This window comes from Cheilinus undulatus, linkage group 19 (genome assembly GCF_018320785.1).
Source record: "Cheilinus undulatus linkage group 19, ASM1832078v1, whole genome shotgun sequence".
NCBI classification, from domain to species: Eukaryota; Metazoa; Chordata; class Actinopteri; order Labriformes; family Labridae; genus Cheilinus; species Cheilinus undulatus.
Window position 1 is genome coordinate 6,825,749 of NC_054883.1, and position 26,152 is coordinate 6,851,900.

A 26,152-nucleotide genomic window follows, 5' to 3' on the forward strand; every position below is an offset into this window, starting at 1 on the left:
ACTGAAATGTGAGGACTTTTTATGGACTAAAACAGAAAAGGATAGAAATGACTAAAATGCATTTCATTAAAAAACTAAAGCAAAGACTAAAATTAAAAATGGCTGCTAAAGCTGCTAATAGCTGCTAAAATGAACCCTGCTGTGCTGCATTTAAAACAGGAGTATGTGATTTGAGACACAGTGTCTTTCTTTGTACGATGGCTAACATTTAGCATATTTATCCTCTAAGATATTCACACAAACTTCCTCTCATTCGTGTATTTGTGGATTAAATCTCTGTGCATTTTGTAGAGTTGGTCGGACAAAACAAACAAAAAGTAACTGTGAGGCTGATGGTAATCGTCTCATGTTTTCTGGATCATGAAGTAACTAATTCAAGATCTGGCCTCTCTGCAGGCAAATAGACTACTCATTTGTTATTAGGCTGTTAGCTGAGGCCATTTTTAATCATACTAATAAAAAACTGAAGAGTGTGAATTTAGAAAAGTCAATTTTCTCTTTTTATGTTTCACTGAGTGCTTTTAGAGAAATTTGAGAAACTCATAAATAGCTTTGTTTGTCTTATGAGGGAGCTAAAATATGCCCTAACACACTGTAACACTCGTCCTTTCTTATTTCATTCTTTTAAAATTGATGACTGAAGACTTTTTTTTTAATTTAAGGGTTTAAGTGCTTCTCTACTTTGTCTTTCTAGTCAACAGACACTCAGTCTTACTCATGATTTGCTGATAACACTTGTGCAACAGTGTGCAGTGTGCTGCTCTGAGACATTAATCCCAGTAACATGTCACATCTCGGCCTCTGTGACGCCTCTTCTACTGGAGCTGGACTCCCGCTGGACTCTTCTCAGTGGGATCTCGCTTTAAAATGTCAATGCTGTCAAGTCCCTGAGCTGTCATATCTACTGTCATCTCCAGGTAAACATCAGTCCTGGGGTGGCAGAGAGCAACGGCACAGGTCACTGCGGTCACTACGGCTCTTTTTCTGTCATGGTTTACACTTCCAGTCTGCCTCCCAGCACTTTCCGTCCACTTCTCGCTGAAGTACAAAGGTCACTCTTGTCCGGATGTGAGACTTAAAGCTCCATCACTCCGATAATGAATCACAAACTTGCAAGAGTTATTTGTTACCACATGCAATTCAGCCTTTGTGTAATTGGCTCATTAGGCCTATAGACTGCTTGGAGAGTTGCTCATCCATGAGTGAACTCTCCAGTTTCAGGCCAATTGTCCTTGTCATGTTTTCGCGGAGTGCATTCCCCTTCGTCTGTCAGCTTAAATCTCATGGAGAAGCCTAATTGATGTGTATGTGTTTGTGCATTGCGGGCCAGACACACTCAGGACTAGCAGCTCTTGGAGTTAATCCGTCTCACTAATAGCAGGGGGGGAGGTGGAGTAGAGAGGAGGAGGAGGTAGTGGAGGAGAGAGGAGAACAATACAAACCTCTCCCTCTGTCTCCAGACACACGTGGTCATCGCCCGGCGGGAAATCTCTGGACCTTGGACGTTCTGTGCGGATGTGGCTGCTCTCGTTCTCCCGTCCCAGCTGGCTCTCAGCGCTCTCTGCTGCACCGCTCAAGGAAGCGAGGTACAATGCACCCCCCTCCCTCCGAAAAACATCCTACCCCACTTCTTTTTCGTTCCTGCCATTGTCACTAAGACAAGAGGCTGCGTCAGGAGGTTAAATCAGGGATGTGTTTGTAGAGTGAGCAACTTCCTGCACTCTCCGAGGTGACTCTGATTCTGCAGAAAGTACCTTTGCTGCCCTGGAACTCAAACAGGAAGTATAAAGACACAGTGAGTGGACACAACACGTATTTCCTCTAACGTACTACAAATTCTTGCGTACAGGACAGTGTTAATTTGACTACCTCATGGACATTCCTGAGTGCTCTAAAGACCTTTGTTTCCTGTCCTGCTCCCGACTTGGCTCCTGTGTGGCTCACAGATACTCTTAGTAAGATTGCTAGATTGTTTTTCTACAGGAAAGAGGGGATTCTACTGCTTATTTGTCACATTTTTGTGTCATTACATCTTGAAATGCATGCAGGAGTATTGTTCTAGGACCAAAGAATTTCCTTAGCTGGTTACTTCCTTTTATGGTTACTTCATATCCCTTAGTTTCTTTTGACCTGTTTGGGTCTTCATTGTTAACAGCAGCCAGAAAAACATACAATCCCCATCTTTTTGGGCTGTTTTTCCTAAAAGAACAATCAAACACTTTTTAGAGTGTCTCAAGTTACATGTTTTTAGGCTGCTGCACATGCTCCCATCAATCTGGACACCCTTAAAGGTTTAGCTACCATGCATTTAACTTTGTTTGTCTTGATACTGAGGTAAATTTGTTTGTTTTCTTCAGATATCCACCTCTTAAACTTATAATCTTAGGAAAGCAAAGCTCAAAGTGAGTCAAAATCTCAAGAAAACAACATCACAGGAAAACAGAGTAAAGTAACATCCAGTATATGTTCACTTAGGTTGTTTGTGCTTCCCATATTGTTTCAAACAAAAAGGTTTTTGTTGCCCCAGCTAAAAGTCAATATAGGGACATGAAGTTCATTTATTCTCTTGGGATCAATATGTTTTGCAAAGACATGCAAAAAAATGTTCTGCACATTTTATTGTCTTCACCAGGAAAGATGCTAGTATACAGATCTCAAGTCATTTTGCCACATTTTCAAACTAAAACATCTGATTTTTTTTCCTTTGTTCAATCTTGTAAATCATCTCATGACCCATTTTGATTTGTCTGATGGCTCCACAGGGGGTCCCAATCCCCAGTTTAGAGATAACCATCACATCAGTCTACTCTATTTGATTTTGCAGCATCTTTAATAATAGTAAAAAATGAAAATAACTCCCATCAGACCTCACGTCCCTCTGTCTTGATTCCAGCAGCAAAGAGTTTGTTTTCACCTTCGACCCTCTGCTTGTTGAATTCGGCACATTGTCTGCTCTCTCACATCTGTCATGTTGATGTGAAGGGATTAAGCTTGTTTATGGTATTATGCCATCCATGTTTGCTGAAAACCCTGGGTGTCTTATTTTGCATTAGCTAAAGCCAGAGGAGTCTATGCCCTAAAGCACTGATCATAAACTGGCAGCCTGGGGGCCAAATCAGGCCCCCCAAAGCTTCCTGTCTGGCCCCCAGAAGATCTTTCAATTCAGAAAAGCAGGAAAAGAAAATGTGGTTTTAAGAGTATCTTTTGGCTCTAAATGTCTGCAGCTGTTAAAAAAGCAATCCATATTCAAATAGTTTCAGAATGACAACATTTGATCTGTTTTAACAGAAATTCACTTGTCAGCCATTATTAGTAAATATTTTTTAAAAATGTGTTAAAACTGGCAAAAATGGCCAGATAAAGTGGTTAGAGATTGGGAAATAAGCATCCAAATGGGTTGTGGAGTGGAACAAAGGGACAAAAACTTACAGGAGAAGTGGTGAAAAGAGGTTAAAATGTGGCACACCATTAGTATAACAGGAAAAAAGGGGCATAAAGTATATAAAATGGGTTAAAAGTGGCAAAAATGGTGAAAAAATAATGAAAAGTCGCAAAAATACACAAAAAGTGGCAAAAAAAGGATAAAGGAGGGACAAAACAGGCAAGAAAAGTGATTTAAAGGAGTTAAAGAATGGCAAAAATTGGGGTTAAGAGGCAAAAAAGGGCAAAAAGTATCAAAAATGGGTTGAAAGTGGCACAGAAGTAGTGAAAGTGTGAAAGATGAGTTCATATTGGTGCTAAATCATAACTGTTGAGGGCCAGTTGTCTAGGATTTTCAGGAGCCCAGCCAATTCTGTGGGCATGCCTGTCTCCTTATACGGCATTATAGATCAGGATAGATCTCACTGGTAATGCCTCAGAATGTCCTGGGGTTTGACAGAAAATACATGAACTAATAAAATATTGATTTAATTTGTCTTTATTTGGAAGTCCGGCCTCCAGAGACTCTGTCAAGACTAAATCTGGCCCTTGTGCAAATGTACTTGGTGACCCCTGCCCTAAAGGGAAGACAGTTTGCATTTTTTGTGTCATTGCATTTTTTATTAAATTCAGAGGCAAATTAAATCGATTTTGATGTTCTTGCATTTTACTTGCTTTATCGAATTTGTTTGTTTTATCCAAAGCCTGTCACACACCCACAGATTTTGAAGTAACAACGGATTTTGAACAAAGAGAGACCTCCGTTTTGTTCTTATAGTGTGTAGCATTCAGTGAGAACCATCAAGCTAAGTGTTGCCAGCTGTGAGCTGTGTGGTACGCCCACAGTAGCTATTTTGGTCTGCTGGATCGTGGAGTGTTTTACAGGGCACACTCAAAAAGTTGGTCCTCCAAATCTGACGTCCATCTCATACTTCATCATCTCTATCATTGCAATGGCTGTGTTTGCTGTGCTTCCTCCTTTCTGTCCAGTCAGCTTGTCTCTTCATTGGCTGTCCATATGAGACTCCTGCTTATGTCTGCTATCCCAGATGTTCATCTCACACAACAGGGTTTCTGATCGTAAATATTCGACATGTTTTATATTTATGATCTCAAGCTGGAATGGCTACGATCTTAACACACCTCAGCCACAGGAAAATCTGGCAAGATCATTTTTAGGACCATTAGATAATCGGGCCTTTGACAACTTTGGGAATCTGACCCATATTCGGCACTGTAATCTTATGGTGTGGTAGGCTTTAGATTGGCAACACACTAGACGATTTTAAGCCAGATTCTAGTCCCAATTAATTCTCCCAAACAATTGGAGGGGTATGACCCCATTCGAGGCTTGTTGCAACCAATCTGAGATTGGGAACACTTTTGATATTTACGCTATATGGGTAAAAGTATTTGAATGCCTAACCATTACACCAGCAGGGACTTTGATGACATTGTATTTAAATACATGTACTTTAAATACTTATTGCAATACTTAGAGCATTTATGAGGTCAGGCACTAATGTTGGACAAGAAGGCCTGGCTCACAGTCTCCATTCCAGTTCATCCTAAAGGTGTTTGATGGGGTTGAGGTCAGAGCGGGCCAGTCAAGAGCTTCTACCCAAACTGTTGCCACAAAGTTGGAAGCATAGCATTGTCCAAATTGTCTTGGTGTGCTCAAGCATTAACATTACCCCTCACCGCGGATACGAGGCCTAGACAGCCAGCTGAGAAAGTCAATTGCCCTTCCTTCTTGTTTTTCTTCTCATGTCAGGTTTGATCATTTGAGTTTCTGTGTGATTGTATCTGTTGAATCACTAAAAGCAAAAGTCTTTACCTCAAGGTCTGGCTGAATCACGTAGCGTGTGTTGTTCTAGGATACCAAGGTTTAATTAGGTTGAAACCGTCCTTGTGTCTCTGGTTTCCAATGTTTTAAAATTGGTTGATGTTGAAAAACTGCAGTGTGTGTTACCAGCCTGGCACTGCTAACCAAATCAGACATGTCCTTTGTACTTGAACAGATGGTTCCTCTCTGTTTAATGTTGCAGCAGTTGTGCTGCAGTCCTCTAACACTGCCTCTCTCCCTGGGCTCAAACTTTTGACTCACTGTACCAAAGCTTGTGCTAATGTTCTTTTTCTGCGATGAGGCGCTGTCAGCTTTCCATAACGATTTACCTGCTCTGTTGAGGTGCGTTCAGGGACACCTTGTGCCAACTGTGCTGCCTGCTGGGTGGATGGAGAATGGATTGCAGCTGACAGGCCCCCCTGGTGTTGCAGCACTACTGCTGTGTCATGCTTTTGTGCTGTGGTGTTGGCTCATCTGTTTGTCTTAATTAATCGTGTCTGGAGAGGTGTCGGTCCTTATTGAGTATCTATAGTTAAAAATAGAAATCAGGAATCAGAGCAGAGAACAGATTTAAAAGTGAAATATGATGATTAAAAGTCCCAAGAAGTTGTCTTCTCCAAACTTTGATATTTCAAAAGATTTATGACCTCGACAGGAAAAAAGCACGTTCATTAATCTAAATCATCATCTTAGAGATCCTTATGGATAGATCTCCTTTAAGTTGTGGACATAAACAGATTAAACCGTCGTCTATACTTTTTGGTTCATTTCCCCCTTAGTTTTCATGTTATTTAGCAAGTAAAGCCATAATTTCAAACATAAATTATTCAAAATATGCCACATGTTCTGGCCACTTCTGCTGGATGTTTGTATAATCTCTCCTAACATCTGTGATTTAGTAAAAGTAGGCCATAGAGTAATGTAACGCTCCACTCAGACGCTCTGAAATCCAACAAATTAGTCATTTAACTTACAAAATAAAGCTTGACTCATCCTGAGCATATGAAAGAGCAACGCCTCTCCAGCTGAGTCACTGTACATCCATGTAGTTTCCTCTGATTATTTGGGGCTGGGCAGCAATGGCATCAGGGTAAGCAAGTCAACCGAGACACCCTTTTCCCAGCAACATTTTCAGCTCCTCCTGTGGGATCCTGAGGCGTTCCCCAGCCCGTATGGATATATAATCCCTCTTGTACATTCCAAGTCTAGTCAGTGGTCTCTTCCCAGTTAGATGTGCCCAGGAGACTTCTAAAGGGAGGTGAATGGGAGGTATCCTTATCAGGTGCTGAACCACCCCAACAGGCTTTAACATGTATTAAACAGCCTATTTTGCATGGATATGATGGATATGGTTGCCTTTAGATTTTGGCTTGATCCTAACTATACTTTGGGCTAATAAAATGTGAAACCACTAGTTTTAACTCTTCACCCTATCCCTAAGGAGTCAAGCCTTTTCTTTTCAGCTAAGTTCCCTCTTCACCATGACAGTCCACCTCAATACTGCAGACACTAGGCTAATCCGTCTCAAGCTCTGTGTTCTCTTAAACCACGCTGTGTAGCTGAAAGTTTGTCCGCCAGCAGCTCAGCCTTCATTGGCCGAGAGTGAGGTGTGACAGGTGTCTGACCTGCTGTAGACTGGCTGTCAGATGGACGACACCCACATATCTGTTTTACCAGAAATCTTATGTTGTGCAAGCTTCCAAAAGTCCTGTAATGAAAGGACAAATACATCTGCTAATCTATAGTTCGTGTGGTTATATAATATAACTTTTCTTTTATTGTTGAAGACAGCTGATTCAACCGTGTCTCACAATATTGTGTTGGCTGATTTATCAGAGTATCCCAAATAAGACAATAAAAAGGAATATAGGTAGAAGGTGATGGATTTTAAAATAATTTTAAAAACTTGCACTTTCTTTTCAGCATCATTCTTAAAAGCAAGTCAGTCTTCGTTTATATGGCAGCGATTCATAACCAAAGTTATCTTAAGACACTTTACAAGACCCAACATTAATACCTCAGAGGCTCAGCAGTAAGCAGCATTTAACAACATTTCAGCGGCAAGGAAAACTTTCCCTTTGACAGGAACATCAGTCAGAACCAGACTGTTGCCAAATCTGTAAGCTTTTTTTTTTTTTTTTTTTTTTTTTACTTTTGCTTCTTCTGAAAAACACTGATGAGAACACTAAGAGTGAAACAAAACAATAAGGTCATTGACAAAAATAGAAATAAAGGGGAAAAATACTAAAATGCCCAACAATTCTTTGTTTTTTTTTAGTGTCTAATCATGCAGTTACATAATAGGTAGAGTGGTATTGTAAGTTATTATGCTGTACCCATCAATCAATAAACCGACCAGTCTTTATTTGTATAGCCCCAGTTCATAATTAAAATTATCTCAAGAAACTCTACAAAGAGGAAAGGCCTAGACTGTATTCAGTGATGTGTTATCAAAGACCCAAGGTGACTTCACTGTTTCATATCACATGGAACTTTGTGGTATTGTGTCGTGTCACGCTGTAACGTACCACTTGGTATCCTACTGCTCCTCATTAGATTGAATTGTATCATTTTGTATCATAATAAATTGTGTCGTACTGTATAGAATCGACTGTATCGTGTTGTGTTGCATTGCCTCGTTTTGACTGTATCATATCGTGTTGTGTTGCATTGTATCGATTGTGTCATATTGTGTTGTATTGTTTCATATTGATTGTATGGTATCATGTCGTGGTTTTATTGTGTCGTATCATTTCATGGTTGTATTGTATCATATCGATTGTATCATATCGTGTCGTGGTTGTATTGAACCATATGGATTTTATCGTATCATGTCATGGTCATATTGTATTGTATCGATTGTTTCATATCGTGTTGTAGTTGTATTGTATCGCATCGAATGTATTGTATCCTGTTGTGGTTGTATTGTATCATGTCATGTCATGGTTGTATCGTATCGTGTCATGGTTGTATCGTATCAGTTGTATCGTGTTGTGGTTGTATTTTATCATATCGATTATATCGTATCATGTCATAGTTGTATTGTATCGTATTGATTGTATCGTATCGTGCCGTGGTTGTATTGTATCTTGTTGTGTTGTGGTGTTTTTAATTCTTTTTTGTTGGTATTTATCATATTTTTATATCAGAAATAATACTAACCTTAAAGCACTCCTACATATTTAAACAAAAAAAGGAAAACATTTGCAAGTTCATTAGAGGCATGTAAGTAAGTACACAGCCTTCATATTTTTCTTATGCACTTGTTATTTGGAAGCCTTTTTATGATTCATCATATTTCAGTGAAAATTCAAATGTCAGCTTCTTGACTGGCATCTTCAAAATGCCTTCTTTGGTTCAAGAGACTTCTGAAGCATGAAGAAGGAGCCTTAAGAGAAAGATGAGAGAAAGGGGAAAGCAAGATACTTATTGGGATGAAAGCCTGACATGACATTAAAGAAGTGCAGAGCAGAGAGAGAGGAGGGAGATGAAGGAGAAGAAAAGGCCTGCAGCTCAGAGCTTTCCTACAACATCAAGCCCTGTGTTAAAACTGCTGTTGGAGATCACTTTACTGAGCGCTAACAGCCTCTACGTCCGACGAATCCCGACTTCAGGGAGTCAGAGAAGCTGTGTGCTTATGCAAAGTCAGTCTATCATCCAAGAATCCATGCCTGGAGTACATACAGCTATGAAAGATATCAATGAATAAACACTCAATAAAATGGTTGTCTCAGCCTCTGGGAAGCTAAAAAACTGAAGTCAAACACCATTTGTTGCATCTTTACTCTAAAACCTGTCTCAAGCTGAAGAAGTCCAGTAAAGAAGGAGACTTTTAGAGTCAATGATGAAGTCTTTGATTGATGAGGTCAAATACTTCATCAGAGGTCTCCCAGCCTATTATCCTGGTGTAAATTCAGCTCCTTGACAGCTATTACGTAGAGGATTATGTGCTTGTTATCCGTTAGTGTGGCCTCATCGAGCGGCGCAGGTCCAATAATCAATGTGGCAAAGCTGGAGAGGCAGACTTTACATATCAATCCGTCTGTCGGCCTGACAGCTTCAAGCCGCACCGCGAGATGAAGCAGTCTGAAGATCGGGCTCTGAGACAGAAGCCAAAGACGAGGCTTTGATCGAGTGTTTTCCCCGGGGCGTTTTAGATCTGAGAGACAAAAAGGGCAGAGAAAGGGTTGTCTTAATTTTAGCACAGAGATTTCTTTAAAGCCAGATTTGGTAACTTACCTCCATGAGTAGTTTAATTATTCACGAAGTCTTGAAGGGGCTTGTAAGGGATCATTTTATTCATCCTGACTTCTGACCCGTCCCTGCCTTTCTTTCTGTTCTCCTTTTTGGTTTACAAAACTTAAGGCAGTTCTTTGTAGAAACAGAATCACAATTCACTTTATTAGCACAGAATCAGAGGGCCATGTTCAAGGCCAGGCCATTTTATATTTAGGCTGAGTAACAACCATTCTTATAAAAGCAGCAAATTTCATTTCATTTATTTATGCTGTCATAAAATAATCTTTTCAAAAATGTAAATCCCTTTTCTTTAAAGAGAATTACCTTTTTATTCATAATGAAACAATGTGGATGGGCACATTGAACTAAAACATAGGAAAGTAATGTCAGACTTTATCCTTAAGCCAAGATATGCACAAACATAAGGATGCCTCAAAATACATTCAAAGGAAATGGGGAATTTAAGGGGGTTAGGAGAAGAAAAAACTGGATAAAAAAGGGCAAACATGGGTGGAAATTGGGGAAAAGTTATTAAAAGTGGGAAAAATTTGGCAAAGGAAATTGAAAAATTGGCTTAATGTGGGAAAAAGTAGCAGAAAAGTCCTGATCAATAAGTAAAAAGGGGTTGAAAATAGGAAAAATTGGTTACAAAAGCACAAAAAAGGCACAAAAAATTGTGGACAATGATGAAAAGTGGTTAAAAAGTGGAAATATGGGTTAAAAGTGGCAACAAATGGTTAAAGATTGGCAAAAATAGGTTAAAGAGGCAACAGTGGGACAACAAGCAGGAAAAGAATGGTTTCAAGTGGCAAAAAAGTTGCAAAAAAAAGGCCAGATGAAGAAGTAAAAAGGGTTTAAAAAAAACAAATTTGTTACAAAATGCAAATGGGGGCATAAATGGTGGACAATGGTGAAAAGCAGTTAAAAAGTGGCAAAAATGGCTGAAGATGGACAAAAACAGGTTGAAGAGGCATACACTGGCAAAAAGCTGTTACAAAAGTAGTTCAGAAGCACACACAGACCAGAGAGATAAGTCCTGGGTGCTGAACCAACATCAGTCACAGGAAAAACTGAAAAATCAACTTATTTAATCAAGATTAGCGCCACATATGTGGATGATGTGGCGCCATATTGGTTACAAAATGCAAAAAGGGCACAAATTTGACAGAAAATGATGAAAAGCAGTTAAAAAAATGACAAAATGGGTTAGAAAGGCATGAACAATGCTGCAAAAAATTGGTTTAAGGTGGCAAAAAAGTGTCAAAAATGGCCAGATAAAGTAGTTAAAAGAGATTAAAAGGTGGCAAACATTAGTTAAAAGAGCAAAAAAGTGGCAAAAATGAGTGGAAACAGTGGTGAAAAGTGGTGTAAAAGTGGCATCAATTAATAATTTTATCATCTGATTCCATTAACAGTGATGGAGACTTTCAGGTTCAAAAGGAACTAACTGTTAGCCAGGAAGCTTGCCCCAATGCCCCTGATCCTGCTGGGTTTGAATGTACTGCATGTGTCCCGACACATGTCCTCCATCTGCCTAAGCATAAGTGCTATCGTATTAGGGCCTATGTTGTAGGGTTATGCTTGCATATTACCTTGATCCTTCATAAAATCTCCTCTTTGGTCATATATTTATATTTATGTTGGTTTAGGACAACGTAACTATATTTATCTGTTTCAGACAAAGCTGTAGATTTACTTTGATGTGACCTTTGCAGAGATTAGATGCGTTTCTGGAGTCTGGATTGTGTTCAGGCCGATGCACCACAAACTGAACAACTCTGGCAAGTGTCGTTATGCATCCAGTCAGTGCAGCGAATGTGACTGCCATCCTAACCGCCTTTCACCTATTCTTCCGATAAGTTATTCCTTTGATTGTGTTACCCGTTGTGACAAGCGTATCGGGACGTGACACGCTGTAGTTTCACGTTACTCTTCATCACCGGCGAGCAGTCAGTCACTCACTGAGTCAGGGGGCACGTAAGGACGAAGAGAAGAAAGAGGGAGAGAGGAGCGGAGCGAGGAGAGAGGCAGAGATAGAAGGGAGAGGATATTTACGACTCAGACAGTGGCGAGGGTGAGCTGCATCACAATGTCTGTTCCTTTACGGCCTGGCTCTCTCAGGAGAGGGGGAATAAGCTTGCGGAGAGCGTATTGCACGTAATACTGGTCTCAAGGTTTTCAGGTGTGACAGTCTGTGCAATGTCAATAACAGAAAAGCCGAGTATCACCCACTTGGGAGCTCTTACAGGAGAAATCCATGAAATCGGATTCAGTGTTGGACATCATCTTATAGCTTATCTATGTGCGTTGTCAGGTTCATTGTGATGAAGCACTTCAATTTAAAGGTTTTTGCAGAGCTTGCTTCTCTCAAACTTTTTCTACTGTTATTCTTTAGTTTAACTTTGTACCTTCCTTATTTCTACCCACATTTATTTGGAGAAAGGTGTTGGTTATGCCAACAATTTTGATATAAAAACAACATCATCATCTGCATATAAAGTGTTTTGCTTGCTGTAGGTCCATTTAAGTTGATTTCATCAAATACCCTCTCACAGCACTCTTCTGTCAATCAGTCTGAGTTGTTGATATTCAGTCTGTGGTGTCCTCTTTCTAGTGATATAACGAGTCAGTCACAGGTCCTCCCCCAGGGCTGTGTTACCTGTCGGACTCTTTGTTCCAGTGATTCAATCCCCTGCTGAAAGTGTCAGACACTCTGGCCTTCCCTCAGTTTTAATGACTGTCCAGTGTGATACGGTGTGGCGACCTCAGTCTGACACCTTTTCTTGAGGTGTAAAAAGGAGTTGGGGAGTTGACTCGAGTTCTGAGAAGTCAGATTTATGTCAAAGATTAGAGGACCTGTCTTACACGTACCTGCTATGAGAGTTGACTGACTTCAACCTTGAATTAGTATAGACTTGGCGTTTATGGCGTTGACTTCACAACTTGAGACTTGAACTTTGTTGGTTATTGATTACATGAAAGAGGTTCTGAGACTGTGCTCACACTGTGAATCTTGACTCTCCCAGACCTGCAACTTTAGCAGGTCTTCATAAAAATGCTTTTACATTACCAAATTCTGAGACTAGCCTTGTACCGAACTATTCTGATACTCATACATTTAAAACTCTCTTTACATAACCTCACTGACACTTCAATTAAAACTGACTACTTTAGACTTGAGTATGAAGACTTGAGACAAAGACTCAGGTCTGATAAATCCCTTAAAGAGGGTGAGACTTGGTGAAGACTTGACCTACTTGGGAAATAACTCATTAAGATGAGACTACAGGCTTTACACTCAGACTTGGGATGGATATAAGTCGTGAAAACTGGTTGAGTCACTCTCAAATTTGGGACATAAATTCACTTAGCCATGGATTACTTGGGACACGAGACATCAAGGACTTTCCATGAGTCATTGACTTTATTGGCATACCTGAAATCCCTGGAATCAAGACAGATCTAATCTGGACTTGACTGCCATACGAGATTCCTTGACATTTTAAAGCAAAAGCCTAGCTTAGTCTTTTGAATCGACTTACATTTTCTAGTCTGGCCTTGAAAGCCATGAAAACTGACCAAAGACTTTGTACCACAGAGTACTTGAGTTTTCATGAACCCTAACCAAGTCCGGTTACCACTTTGGGTCAAGCTTTGCATCTTACAAGTCTTGTGACTTTATTGATGACTTATATGCAAAGATCTGTGGCTACAGAAAGGCTTATTCCAAAAAATGAAGTCATGTAGACCGGTATAACACATGAAACTCATGCTTAAACTTCGTTTTTGTAAAATTTTCTGTAGCTGTTGTACAAATGGGCAGGAATTCAAGTTGGCCTCTATTTCTCTCTCTTTGTCTCCCATGTGTTCACACACCTACGATTAGGGCTTCGGCCAAGATCCCTCTGATGAATTGCTTTAGTCATTGGTCGTGGCTGTGTGTGAGCGTGCTGAGTAATGAAGAGGCTGCCGATGCTATTCAGCTCCTCCTCCTCTGCTGCCCCTAAGCACCGGCGCACCGCTCTGCCTGAGTGGGAGTCCTCCACTGAACGAGTTTGAGATTCATTCACACGGCGCAGATCTACTGTCTGATTCTTCAGTGTTGGTGGGATGTGAGGGCGAGGTTGAAATTCTGAGCTTTGAATGAAAGATAGAAATGAAAACATTGGCTAAAATAACACAAAAACAACCCTGACCTTACATTTGTCATAGCGCAGTGACTCACAGGCTCACTAAAGTACTGAGTGTCCCTGCTCTTCTGTTTGAACGTCTGCATTAATGACTATCGACAGGCATGATAATATGACACTGTGCAGCCTCCTCAGTACTGACATATCAAATCTGATAATCCAAGGACGGCAGTCAGAACATGAATATGAGATATGACAGCTTACAGAGAATCTTACATCTACTTCTGTCAGTGTCATGCTGTCATTAGACACATTAAACCTGGAGGTGTTATTCTAATTTTGCTCATCATTGGAGATTTATGCATGAAGCAGAGTGAAATCTGAGGTTTACCAGCTCCACTTGCTTTCTTTTTTGTGCCTTTAGACATTTTACATCATTATTAGACAGGACAGCTCTTATTTCTCTTTGGGAGTAATTTTTATATATAAATCCATTCCACCGTTATTCCAATCTATACAGAAGCAGCTTTAAAATGTTTGCTGATTTTAGAGTTGGTATTTTGCTATGCTAACTTCTTATTGGCTCATGTGATAGCACTGCTTTGTTAAAGGGTGTTTTTCTTTGTTTTCAAGCCCAAAAATCATGGCAAAATTGGACAAAAAGTGGCAAGACAAAGTCAAATATGGTTAACAATTGGCATAAGGGACCAAAGAAATGGGTTAAAAATGGCAAAACATGTTGAAAATGTCAAAAAGTTGGCAAAAATGGGTTGCAAGTGGCCAAAGGGGTTAAATGTTGTTGAAAATGGGTTAAAAGTGATTAAAAAATGGGCAAAATTGGGCAAAAAAGTGGCTGAACAAAGGTAAAGAGAGTGAGTTTGTCCATGTCTATGTGTTCCTGTAAAGCGTCCTTGGGTTTCTTGAAATATAAATTCAAGATTTTATTATTATAATTATTAAAATTAGCAAGGAAGTGGCAAAAATGGGTTGAAAGTGTCAAATAATGATAAAATAGGTTACAAGTGGCAGAAAAGTGGCAAAAAGGGTTAAAGTTGCTAAAAGGTGGTAAAAAGTGATGAAAAAATTGGCAAAAAAAAATCCAAATAATAGCAAAAGAAGGCAAAAACCGACAAAAGGTAGCAAAAATTGGTTAAATGTGGCGAAAAGTTCCAAAAAAAAGTTGTAAAAAGGGGTCAAAAGAAATTTTAAAAAAGTTGCAACATTGCAAAAAAGCAATAAAAATGGTTTAAGTTGCCAGAATAAGTGGAAAAATGGTTAAAAAATCTAGAAATCCAGCAGGCTAAATGTTTAAAATTCTACTGTTACCTCATGTTGGTTTCAGTTACTTTCTCAAGTTCTTCAGAAATTACTTCATCAGCACTAGGGCATGGCAATTAATCGAAAATTAGATTAAATCACAATTTGGCCTGCTGCAATTTTCAAATTGTAAAAGGTGCAGTATTTCTTTGACCTGAAATCTGTGTCAAAATAGCAGTTTTAAACCTTTTTTGGAGCAGAAATGTTATGCATGACATATCATGCAATCATTCAGGTGGCATTTTTTAGTGTAGTGTACAAAAAATTCTACCTTCTTCATTTTTGTTCTTTTTTCTTAATAAGAATAAGAATGACAAAAACACTTCAATGCAATATTTCATATCCAATTTGCAATACGAGTCAAAATCATCTGAATTATACACTTTTTAGGAATTGTTCAACTCTTCTTTAGGAGTAAAAGAAAGTTAAGGAATAATCGCATACAAATCGCAATTTCAATATTGGGGGAAAAAAAATCACAATTAGATTATTTTCCAAAATCGTCCAGCCCATATCAGCACAGGAAAACCCACTTATTCATATCCAGATACAGGGGTGCTGTGAAGAATTATGTGCCCCATGATAAAACATCATATCAGTTCCCCCATCACAATCCTTACCAATGTTACACAACACATTTTGAAACATATGGTGTTCAAGAGAGTAAAACTAATTTGATGACCACAAAACATGGAAATGATGCCAACATATTCAATTCAGGCAGCCTAAAGAGTTTTTGTAAGCTTACAAATCAGACGGATTATCCAAATTCCATATCTGTCATCCAAATCAATCTTGCACAGCTTCGATCTGAAATGATCGTGGCAAAAATGGACAGAAAAGGTGGTGACATTGGGTTTTAAAAGTGGCAAAAATTGATTCACAAAGTGGTGAAAAGGGGTTAAAAGTAGGAAAAATGGGTTTGAAGAGGGAAAATCGGTTAAAAGTGACAAAAAATGGGCAGAGAAAGGGCTGAAAAAGAGTTAAAAGTAGTAGAAATGAGTTGAAGAGGGGAAAAATTTATTTAAAAAAAGCAAAAATGGGTTTACAAAGGGGTATAAAGTGGTAGAAAGTAGGAAAAATGGCTTTGAAGAGGAGGAAATTGGTAAAAGGTGCCAAAAATGGGCATAAATAAACACTGAAAAGGAGTTAAAAGTGACAAAATTGGTTCTAAGAAGGAAAATGGGTAAAAAAAAAAAAACAAAGGACAAAAATGGGGATACAAAGTGGTGGGCATTAAAAAAATGCTGAAAAGTGGTTGAAAGTTGCAAGAATGGGTTAAGAGCTGTAACAAAATGATCTTCAAGTAGCAAAAACCTGGTTAAGCAGCAAAATGGCTTAAAAGTAGAGACAGTTGTCTTTAAGTGGCCAAAGTGGCATAAATTAAAGTTAAAAGAGGCACAATTAGCACAAAAAAATTGTGAAAAGGGGCTTAAGGTATAAAAAATGGGCATAAAATGGACAGAAATGGGTAAAAAGTGGCAAAAATGGTTGTATAAAGTTGTGAAAATGTGTGTAAAAGTGGCAAAATTCAACAAAAATGAATGGAAAATGGGAATGAAAAGCTGCAAAAATGGGCCTGAAGTAACAAAATGGGCAGAAAAAAAGTGTTGAAAAGGAGTTTAAACATTCAAAAATGGGTTTGAAGGGGCAAAAAGGGTTAAAAAGAGGGAAGATTGAAAAAAAGTGCTATAAATGGAAAAAGATGGTAAATTATAGCGGCAAATACGGGCCGGAAAAGTGGTTTAAAGAGGTTAAAATGTGGCACAAACAATTTCAACATCGGAGCCTAATTATAGTTTGACGCTCCAAAATGAAGCAGCTGTTTACAGGAAGCTAGCACTAATGACCAACGATCATTTCATCGTCTGAACTGAAGGAAAGAAAAGCAGCTATGGGTGTGAAATTACCCCATGAGTGTTTTTGTTGCTTTTATGTAACCAGATAAGGTTGAGCAGTGACAGGTAATGTGTTCCTCTGGTGCTACAGTCAGAGTGAACGGCATGCTGGGATCCTAATATCCTTTTAATGGCTGGTGTGTTGCTGTACCGCAGGCAGGACCAGAAGGAGAGCGATAGTTGTGATTGATAACCTGCACATCCCTCTAACAGCCTCCATGACACAGCACCAGCAACTCATCCTGCCAGATTTACCATCCAGGGCCACGACTGACAGCGCTCACACAAGCACCTCGCCACAGTGACTCAGCAAACATGGCCGCTTTCAGGGATGGCAGGATTAGAGAGCCCCCTGTAAACCTATTCCTGCTTTGTAGTCTTGCTGTTTGCATTTAATTTTGGCCTGTTGTTGCATCGAATCAATAGTGGTAATCATTCAGTTGTGTGTATCCTGGCTGGATAATGAAGTTATCTGAGCCCAGAGCAGAGTCTCTCTTGTGAGTCACTGGCTCTGGTTTTTTAACCCTCCCACTGACGAGAAATGGTTTCATAACAGAATTGTTCATATCTGCGATCCGTAATCAGCTTCTCAATAAGCGGCAGTCGTACTTGATTGGTGCCCAGTCGTTTTGCAAGGTCACCAAGATGGCATCAACACCCTCCGAGGCAAGCTGCACTCCTGAATTACAGCCGCAATCTCTGCCAGCTCTGAGCCTCATCAACGCGGACGCCAGAACAACATTGACAGAGCTAAGCCATATCAGAGACTGTTTGCTTTCTTCCATCAAAGGGCAAAACAACATCAAAGAAGAAAAATGGACACCCTCTGTGTGGGCACGTCTCCTGAGGCGCTGTGGAAGGGCTGGGCTCTGGGAGGTTGCTTTCACACAACTCCAAATGGAGATAAACACCCTGAGATTACAGATCGAGCCCTGGCTTTGATGCCATGAATTCAGCACTGATGTAACCAGACTCTTACAGTTCGTCATACCCATACATCAGCAATGCTTTTTCTTTCTGGCTGTTTTGAATGAGCTAATTCTGATGAATTCAACTTAATCAGGGCAGATATGTTAAGAGCTTCATTTCAGCAAGTGTTCTGAGTCAGACAGCTCTAACCTGACACGCTAGATACATTTTTCCACACATGCATGGCATGGGACATATTTCACATCAATCTGGGTAAACACCCTTAGACCGTGTTTTGGAAGGCTAGAACCTTTATAGAAAGAAACGCAGAGAGTAATAGGGTGCTCATTATGGGGCAATGAAAGCACCAAAACATGTGATGAACATGTGACCTGGGAAGTCTACATAGCAGGAGCGAGGACTTTGACAGGCATGTCTGTAACCAGCTCCTCACTATCAGTGGATCCAGCTGGTACCTCATAATGAAGCTGGCTTCAGGAGAAGAGCAAAAATCTTTTCCACCAGGAAAATTGAGAGGGACCTGGATGGAGCCGAGGACCTCCACTTCACACCAGAAGTCAGACGTGTGCCGCCATATGTCGTCTTCTAATACCGGAAGTCACTTGAACTGAACGTCTTCTTCGTTGTTTTCTACGTGTGACGCCACCATATTAATATAGGCAGGTCTGCCACATAAGGAAATACAAGTAGAATACAATAGAATAATCTGCATGCTGACAACTTTTTAGAGCTCCCTCTACACATCTCACAGAGGCTTTCAGGGGAGCCGAGTTCCCCTTAGCTCCCCCATAATTCGAACTAAGATCGTGGGCTTTTTGTGTATCATGACCAAGACGCACGTCTTGACGTGTCAAAATCTCAAAAGGCACAGGGATGAGGAAGAGAATCTGGTCATAAATAAAACATCTGACAGTCTCTGATAGTCAATAAAATGGAAATAAAGTTTTTATTCTTTCTGTGTGGCCTGGTGCCAATGACCCATGGACCAGTACCAGTCCATGGCCTGTCAGTTGGGGGCCGCTGCCTAAGGGTATTAAAAGAATATACTCAGTACTTTGAGTAAGCTTTAAATGAGCTGCACTGAGTAGATTCTAGAACTTTTACTTCTACCTACGTTAATTTTAACCAAAACTGCTGTACTTATGCTTGCGTACGAGAGTCCGGTACTTTGTCCACCTCTCTATGACCCCTTTCAACTCCTTAGGATGAACCTTCTTCTTGTTGACAAGCAGCTAACTAGTCATATCTGTCTAGCTGGAGTTATCCGAATACAACGTGACTTCTGTTTTGCTAATCATTTATGCCATTGATCATCAACTGTCGGCCCGGGGGCCATATCAGGCCCCCCAATGCTTCCTGTCCGGCCCCTGAAAGAATATTGAAAGAAAAGGAGGGAAAGAAGATGTTGTGGTTTAAGAGTATCCTTTGGCTTTAAATGTCTGTACCAGTTATATCCATCCCACAAACAATAATATTGAAATAGTTTTAGAATGACTTAACCAGTAGATATTTAATAAAGGGTTTAGGTTGGCAGAAGTGCTGCAACAATGACCAGATAGAGAGGTACAAATGGGTTAGAGTAGCAAAAACCAGTGATAACTAGGAAAATGGGTTGTGAAGGGGACAAAGGAACAAAAATTGGCAGAAAATGTTGTGGAAAGGGGTTTAAATTGTGGTAAAAGAGGAAAAAAGGGGCAAAAAGTATCAAAAGTTTGTTATAAATGACAAAAATAGTACAAAAAAGTGATGGAAAGGGTTAAAAAGTGGCAAAAATAGCAAAAAAGTGGCAAAAATGGATAAAAGAGTGGCACAAAAGGGATAAAACGTGCAAGAAAAGTAGTTTAATTGAGTTAAAGAATGGCAAAATTTGGTTATAGAGGCAACAAGTATCAAAAATAGGTCAAAAGTGGCAAAAATTGGTTTCAAAGTTGCAAAAATTGTTGAACAAAATGTAATGAAAAGCGGTTAAAGGGTGGCAAAAAACAAACAAACAAAAAAAAACAACAAGAAAAATGTCAAAAATGAATTAATACTGGTACTAAATCACAACTGGGAAAGACCCATTCTCTTGGATTTTTAGGGGCCCAGCCAACTGTGTTGTCAGGCCTGTCTCTTGTGGCCTGCTGCATGATAGATGATAGGGATAGATGTTTTTGTCAAACTTGGGAAATTTGATTTATTGCTTATTTCAGTCAGACTATGCTTAGATGTATTTTAAAAGTCCAGTTTTAGGCGGACTAACAGAGTAATTCATATAAAAGCATATGAACAGACTGATTGGTTTTGCTTGTGTGGTGTTTCGCTGCTTTCAGAGAAACATTTCTTTTGACAGCTGTAGTTGTGGAGTTGTTAAGCTCGGGATCCAAAGAGAAGCTGCTGATTGCCTCTCTTCTATAATCCTTGCATCATCATCATCCACTAATGGGAGGTAAAACTGCCACTGTGACCAGATGGTTTATTTGCAACCGTTTGAAGCCTGCAAAATTACTACTGATGAAGTGTTCATCTTGATGACACTGAAGTGACCATATTTGGGCGACAGGGGCTTTGCTTTTCTATGTTGGGTTAAAACACAAAGCTAAACCCCAAATCTCATCTTAAGTTGTTGTTTTCTTACTCTAAATAGGACCAAAGTGAACACATCATGATTTTGCCATTAAACTAGGCTGTGAGATTTTTAGGAAATCTTAAAGGGCACCAATAAATCAAATGAAATAGAGGGTCACTCTTGCATACTTGCTTCAGTGGTAGAGACAGTTTTCTTTCAGCCAGAAGGTCCCGGGTTCGTATACATATCAATGCATCCTTTGGAAAGACTCTGAATCCCAAACTGCTAGAAAAGGACTCTACAAGCACTTTCACTTTTACTTTAAGTCTCCCAGTGAAGTCGTCTTCTGTTGTCTATCAGAGGTAATGTAGCTAAATGGCACCTGCACATTTTCCTTCACTTTTGAGTCAAATTTTCTGTGTCCATTTCATAAATACCACCAAATTGGCCTAAAGTGACACTGACACAGTGTTCTTTTGTAAACTAGCAGGTCTGTTTTACTTTTAAGGTGTGATATCTGGCTGTATAGTGGCCCAGTGATGCTGAAAAAACAAGACAATGCACCTCTGGGTTCTCTGATAGAAAATGAGTTAGCTTAGTCAGCTTCTGTATTCTGAGTTACAACATAAAACGTTTCAATCTTTAGCAGGATTTCACCGATGTTTCACCATAAAAGCATCCTGACTCTGTGCTCTTCTGCCCTTTTTTATTGTGTTCCCTGAGTCTGAGTCCGTCACTGTGTCAAATTAGCTCAAAGCCGCAGCTTTCACACTTCACCTCTCTTTATTCTGCTCCTTTTTCGTCAGACAGAAGCTGGCAAGGCTTTCTCCACTTCATATCAGACAGATAAACAAAAGCATGAGAGCGTGGCATCAAAACTGTTGGGAAAAAAAGCCTCAGAACAGTTGTGATTGGAGGTCCATTTATCAGTTGACTGTGAGAGCAAAAACACTGTATTTCACACAGCCGTGGTCGACTCCCACACTTTCCTCCCCTCCTCCTCCTCTTTCGTCGTCTCTGTCGTTATGGAAAAGCTCCCAGGCTGCAGCCAATGTGGGCGAGCAGCCAGCTCGCTGCCAGGGCTCCTATACATACCCGCAGAATCGAGGGAAGTCCAAAATTAAAAGCATTGTTTCCCTGCGGCTGGTGGCCACAGAGTGATGGAGTGACAGGCGTATTTCATTGTGACGTTGGGTGACCTTGGCTTTGGCCTCAAGTCTGCGGCCCCTCCAGATGCACTATTCAAGGCTGCAGTCTGGTAGCTCCAAGGGCCAGGGCCTGTCAGCGTAGCCAGTTAAAGTCCTGATCCCAGAGGGCCCCAAAATATACTTTTGGTCTAATAAAGCCCAGGGAGATTGTTTGTTGATTTCTGTCTCTGCTTATAGTTGAGATTTCTTTAACTCAAAGTCTCCTCCCATTGTCCATTTTCAAATTCTGTTTAAGCCAATAACATCCTATGAATGAATTTTAGTGTAATGTACTATTAGAGTTGCCATGGTGATGGCTGTGCAAGTCAGTTGCCATGCACCTTTTTTTCCTCTCTCCGGCAGGAAGCTTGTTTGCCTTTTGAACTAAGCTGACTCCATAAACGATAACAAAAGCGGTGTCAGTTTGAAGCATTTTAGCATCAATGAATCAGTTTGTGGTTAAAGCCAGTGTTAATGACTGATCTATTTGTACATAATTACAGGTGACACTTCATCTGAGAGCACTCATTTTTCATCATTTCCATTTTGCTTTCTATTTTCCTGTTTTACTCAAAAGACCAGGTGGGTTTTGAAAGAAATGTAACAATTTTTTTCCCACTTCAGTCTCATCACCAGGGTCAGCAGTGTCAGTAATGTTTAAGCCAGCTCTCATACTTTACAGGGATTGATCCATAATGACCATGTGTGATTGTACCTCAGTGAACCAATCCTCCTTTTCCTTGCTGTCATGGTTTGATCCACATCTGTAAAAGATACTCTGTAATCCAGATTGATTTAGGGCACAGGTGTCAAACTCAAAGCCCGGGGGCCAAATCCGGCCTGTGGAACAGTTGAATCCGGCCCACAGGATGGTCTCATATTTCTGTTATAACTGGCCCATCAGTTTGAGGTCTGAAGATTTCCTAAAGTATAAAAATGTGAACGTATCCTATATGAGTTAAGATATCTTTGTTAAGTCACAAAATCTGAAAAGGTAAAGAGTAAAAAAATTTTGATGAGAAGTCAAGAATGTGGGGAAAGAAATTAATTTGTGTTTTAATTTCATATTTTCAATTTAGCATCTCACAATTAGGACTTAAATTTAGGATTTTGACTTTTTATTTCATACTTTGAGCATTTCTACTCATAATTTTGACTTCTCATGTAATTTTTAAACTTTAAGATTCATAATTTAAATTTTAGAGTGATATTTTGACCTTTCTAACCAGCTATTTTGTATTTTACCTCATACTTTCAACCCTAGACTTTGACTTCATAATCCCATTGTTGGCCTTATAGACTCACAATTTAAACATTTGAGTCATATGTCTTTTAATTTCATGAAACACAAATTTTATTTCATATTTCGACCTTTTAAACTTATAATATTGACTTCTATCTAATACATTTGGCTTTTATAAACATTATTTTTCAATTTCATGCTTTGACCTTTTTGAACTGATAAATTTACTTTTCTCAGATTATGAGCCTTTAAACTTATCTTTTTAACTTTTTGAATGTCAAAATCGTTTATCATCAGTGCTAAGTTTTTTTTTTTCATATCCTATTACTGGTGAAATGAGGTTGACAGTTTCTGGTTAAAAAGGTGACCCTGTTAGGCCCTCAGGTTAGTCCTGAATCCAGAATCTGGCCCCTGCTGTTATTGAGTCTGACACCTCTGATTTAGGGTCTTCTCCACCGGATATCAGATTTTATTTACAACAGAACTTAAACAACAGAAACTGAGACATTTTTCGCTTATTTTGAATTTGATGGCAGCAGTACATCTCAAAAAGGTAGGGACAGGGCCAAGTTTGCCATTGTGCAGCATCCCCTCTTCTTTTAACAACAGTCTGTAAATGTCTGGAAAGTGAGGAGACCTGCTTTTGGAGTTTTGGATGAGGAATGTTGTCCCACTCTTGTCTGTTGTCAGATCAATGCTGTTCAACAGTCCTGGGTCTACTTAGCCTTATTTTATTTGTATGTTACGATGCTCCTGAAAGGTCTGGACTGCAGGCAGGACTATTGTGAAGCCATGCTGTTGTGATAGATGCAGTATGTGGTTTAGCATTGTCTTGCTGAAATATGGAAGGCCTCTCCTGAAAGAGACATTGTCTGGATGGGAGCAGATGTTGTTGTAAAACCTCTGAATACTTTTCAGCATTGTTAGCACCTTTCCAGATGTGTAAGCTACCCACGCCATTGGCACTAATGCAACCTCACAGCATCAGAGATGCAGGCTTTTGACCTGTACGCTTATAACAAGCTGGATGGTCCCTCTCTTTTGTAGTCCACAGGACAAACATGGTTTCCACAAATAATTTCAAATTTTGATTAATCTCACCACCAGTTTTCCTTTTGCTTCAGTCCATTTTAAATGAGCTTTGGCCCAGAGAAGATGGCAGAGTTTCTGGATTGTGTTCACATGTGGCTTCTTCTTTGCATAATACAGCTTTAACTCTCATTTGTGGATAGCACCTCCAACTGTACTGACAGGCAATGATTTTTGGAAGTGTTCCTGATCAGAGTCATGTCTGTTTTTAATGCAGGAACACCTGAGGATCCGAAGATCATGAGTAGCCAGTTTTGACTTTTGCCTTTGTCCCTTGCTGTGAAAGATTCCTCCAGATTCTCTGAATCAAACTAAATTATGTACTTTAAATGGAGCAATATTCAAAGCATTTTCCTGAGACTGTGCAACAGTTTTTAGGGCAGATTGGCGAACTTCTGCCCATTTTTACTTCTGAGAGACTATGCCACTCCAAAATGCTCCTTTTAAACCCAGTCATGTTACTCATTTGATTTGTGTCAGTTAACCCAATAAGTTGCAAAATGCTCCTCCAGCTGCTTTTTTGATTAGTACCACTTACTTTTCCAGCCTTTTTGCCCCGTCCCAGCTTTATTGAGATATGTTGCTACCATATAATTCAAAATGAGTTAATATTTTTCTTGTTCTGGTTTTCTTGTATTTTTTTTATATATATATTTTGAAGAGAGAAGTTATTTAATTGCACTAACAAAGAAAGTTCCTCTCTTTAGTGGTTCAGGCTGCTAAAAGCACCAAAGAGAAGGCGTTACATCAGCCACTGCATGTTCCTTTCTGCTTATGCAATAAAATACATTATGTGAGGTCTGGTTTATGTACGACATCCCTGTCTTTAAAAGATTGTCACAGGCCGAAATGCTCCAGGATGTGGCACTGGTTAAGCTCATTAAGTAAAACAGGCACCCATACAGAGGCTGTAGTCCTTGACGAGCTGGATGCAGGTTTGAATCCTGATCCTTGTGCTGCTTGGTGCATGTCTTCATTCATTCTTCTTCCCTATATCTCCTGTCTCTCTGCAGCCAGCAAAACAAAACCCCCAAAATATTGTGCCTGTGTGAAGAATTCACCCCCTTGGATGTTCTACCCTTTTACTGATTAATTTTATAAATCAGTTAAGGTCAATAAAATTATACCAGATTCCTACTCAGTAATGTAAACTAAATTAAAATATAATGTAAAAAAAGTGACTGCAAAAATATTCACCTGTGTCTGGAAAGTCCACTCACTGGTTAATCAGTATTCCTGGCTACCATTACACCATGGGGACAAAAGAGAAAAGGTTGAAAATAATAAATGAGGGGATGGATACAGAACCATTGTTATAATAGTTTGGGATTTTTCATTAGTTTTAATTTCTATTTAGTTTTTACCTTTTGTTTTAAATTTCAGTTTAGTTTTAATTAGTTCTTACTAGGAGTGTAACAGTACAGAAAAATTTTGGTTTGGTACGTACCTCGGTTTGAAGTCAAAAAGTCAGAAACGGTTCGGTACGTTTTTGTTACAGTAACTGAAGGAAATGAATAAAATACAATTTTTAATTTTTAATTTTTTTTTTATTAAATTGTATTAAAATAAATAGGCTGAATAAATTACATTTAAATTAATTACAATGCTGCAACCTCCTTCCAAAATTTCTACAATGGTTAAAAATATTAATAATTAAATACATTTTTGAATGACTAGGTTTTTTAATTGATATATTGACATATTTATACCCATTCTTTAAACACTAACATTTCCAAGCTAACTTGAACGCATCATACATATAAGTTAGCTTGTTAAGTATGCTAATTAGCATCTATCCTGCTGATTTCAACACGGACTTCGGCACTGGATTACTTTTTTAACCAATGGGACCTACTACAAAGTTTGGGAGAACTTTCACAGCCTCTTGGCGGATAAAGAGGTTAGAGCCGTTTGAAATCTGAGGATAACTTTACCTATGACGCAGCTGCAGACATGATAGAGTCCTCTCTCCCCCTCCTCCGAGGCTGACAGTTGAAGGTAGAATTAATTTGATTCTCAGAGCCAGAGCACCAGTGTTAGAATAAAAACGTGCTTAGTAAAGCACCTTGTAACAGTGTTTTGAAAGGTGCTATATAAATATTATTATTATTTTTATTAAATCATAGGAAATTCATAACTGGCTGGTGAGATGTTTTGTTGTTCCTCCTCGTTACGGTGATGTTCTTGTTTGAGTGATGCTTTTTAAAACGCTTTGATTGGTCCGCTGGACAACGTGCTGTCAGTGACACGGCTGCTGAATAATGTCAGTGCTACTGTGTCTTTGTCCACTGTTGTATTTTACTGG

The 26,152-nt window shown here is 39.4% G+C and overlaps 1 protein-coding gene across 2 annotated transcripts in view; it reads left to right on the top strand.

Annotated features, from left to right (window-relative positions):
* The window catches only part of tmem108 (transmembrane protein 108), a 96,378-nt gene that overhangs the window by 23,163 nt on the left and 47,063 nt on the right, over positions 1-26,152 (top strand). The window contains exon 2 of one of the 2 annotated variants that reach the window (XM_041814813.1): positions 1,461-1,586. The exons of the other annotated variant lie outside the window; for it this stretch is intronic. The gene's annotated coding sequence lies outside the window, so the exon portion shown is untranslated. The remainder of the gene's footprint in view (positions 1-1,460; positions 1,587-26,152) is intronic. 2 annotated transcript variants of the gene reach the window in all.